Source organism: Carlito syrichta, unplaced genomic scaffold, assembly GCF_000164805.1.
Source record: "Carlito syrichta isolate Samal-C Ts95f unplaced genomic scaffold, Tarsius_syrichta-2.0.1 Scaffold104879, whole genome shotgun sequence".
Lineage (NCBI taxonomy): Eukaryota > Metazoa > Chordata > Mammalia > Primates > Tarsiidae > Carlito > Carlito syrichta.
The window spans coordinates 1181-3834 of record NW_007048975.1 but is presented as its reverse complement, the minus strand read 5'-3'; positions in this window follow the sequence as shown (position 1 = coordinate 3834).

Sequence of the window (2654 nt, the reverse complement as noted above, 5' to 3'; positions counted from 1 at the left end):
GGGCAGCGAGACCTCATCTCTACAATAAATCAAAAAAAAATCAGCCAGGCATGGTAGCGCATGCCTGTAATTCTGGCTACTTGGAAGGCTGAGACGGAAGAATCACCGGAGCCCAGCAGGTCGAGGCTGTGGTGGCCGTTAGCGGCCGCTGCACTCCAGTCTGGGCGACTGAGTGAGACTCCAACTCAAAAAAAAAAAAAAATTCTGGTGAGCATTGGTTGTTCTTACTGCTGGTGAGCTTTTGGAAAAAACTTGTAGCAGGTTACAACAGAATCCTCTAAGCTCCAGAGGACAAAAGATGAGTTTCAGTCACTCTAAGTCCAGAGTCGGGTCTTAGAAATGACAGGCGCAGACATGGGTCCTAGCAAGGGGCTGAAAAGCAGCAGGATCCAAGGCTCCTCAGGAGTCCAGGGTTACTTGACGTCCGCACTTGTGTGAACAGGGTTTCCGCCTGAAAATGAGTATCTTTTCAACTCAGTGAAATAGCTCCTACAGGTTTACTAGGTTGCCTCACTATTTTCCTTAGAGTGTAAAATCTTTGAGATAAAAGATATTGAAGAGGCCGGGCATGGTGGTTCAGCCTGTAATCCCAGCACTTTGGGAGGCCAAGGCGAGAGGATTGCCTGAGCCTGGGGGGTTCCAGACCAGCCTAGGCAACTTGGTGAGACCTCGTCTCTACAATAAATCATCAACACTAGCCGGGTGTGGTGGCCTGCGTCTGTAGTTCCAGCTACTTGGACGGCTAAGGCGGAAGGATTGCCTGAGCCCAGCAGGTCAAGGCTGCAGTGGCTGTGGGCATGACACTGCACTCCAGCCTGGACGAGAAGAGACTCCAACTCAAAAAAAAAGACTGAAGAGGAAATCAACAAAGAGGAAAACCAAAAAATACCGTGTCCACCTTATTTAACTGGAGCAAAAGGCTTTGTTTGGTTTGCTTGTTTTGTTTTGTTTTTAACAGATACTGAATATGACCTTAGCTTAGAACCCTAAGCCATAGGAATAGTCTACCGTTCTATCCATGGTGGAAATATAGCTGTTGATCCATTATGAGAGGCTAACTTTACTTCTAAACCTAAAGTCTACCCAATCAGGTTTGTGACCCCAGAAGACGGAAACAGGCCTCCTGTTGGTCAGCTTGTAACCGAGTTACAAACCAAGTTTTTGCGGAAAAACAGTTATGGAGGCATCACATGGAATCCGGAGGACCTCACACCGACTCAGACGACAGCGGGGTTTCATCTCATGCGCGCTCTGCTCCACCACCATGAGCTTCGGAAAGGGAGTCGCCAGGCAAGTTCACGTAGAGCAGCAGAGAGGGCCCAGAATGCCTGCGAAGGTGGGTCACCTCATGGCCTGAAGCTGCTGCCGTGCCATCTTGGGATTCAGACACTGACCACCTCGATGCCACGTGTGTTTTAAAACACTACTAAATGCTATAAACACTGGGAGGATGGCTCGTGACTCATCTTGCTCATACGACTTGGTGCCAGGCAAGTCAAAACAGAGTATGAACACCAGGAACGAGTGCCAAGGGCTTCCAATCGAGTGGTGCTGCAAAGCTGAGATTTCATTTCTGAGGAACATGGTTAGCAGCTCTGGTGAGGTAGGTTTCAACACGTTTATCGTCCCTGGTCAGGTAGATTTTCTGCTTGGTGGAACTTGCTCTAAAACTGACAAAAGGACTTTGGCATGGGTGGCAGGGACAAGTGAAGAAGTTAATGGTTTTTTCAGAAAGCTCTAAAGAGACCTAAACATGGGAACCTGGTGAAATTTAAGGACCAAAGAGAGAAAACAACATCAACAGATCCTAAAACAAAATTAGAAACCAGTCACAAAAAGCCAGTCAAAACTTCCAATAATTTATGGGTTCAAGATTGGATGAAATTGACAAAATATTTAGTAACATACATGTATATATCAAAATTTACAAAATGTAGTTGAAGTGGTCTTTTAAAGGAGAGGTGAAAGTCAACAAACTAAACAATCAGTTCAAAAAGAGTAAATCCAAAGAAAGTAGAAGAAAAGAATCAATTAAAAACCTGTGTGCAGTCTGAGCAACACAGTGAGACCTTGTTTCTACAAAAAAATGTAAGAGCCAGGTGTGGTGGCACGCGCCTGTAGTCCCAGCAACTCAGGAGGCTGAGGCAGAAAGATCACCTGGTCCCAGGATGTGGAGGCTGTGGTAAGCCATGATCCTGCCAGTGTACTCCAGCCTGGACAACAGATTGAGACCTCCCAACTCAAAACACATGCGCGTGCGCACACACATACACACACACACACACACACACACACACACACACACACACACAGAATCTAAGCATCTAAGCATTTCACAAGGCCTCTTTTTGTCACCAGAGGAACATTATGTTCTAATAACTAAACTTTCAAGACATCCCTTTAAATTTTGCAGTTTTGTAAAATGGTTAAAAAATATTTTCCAACCAGGTTCAGTGACTCAGCCTGTCATCCCAGCATTTTGGGAAGCCAAGCCAAGTGGATTGCCTGAGCCCGTGGAGTCTAGACCCTCCCAAGCACCTTGGTGAGACCTCGTCTCTACAATAAATCAAAAACCAGTCGGGCATGGTAGCGCACGCCTATGGTTCCAGCTACTTGGAAGGCTGAGGCGGAAGGATCGCCGGAGCCCAGCAGGT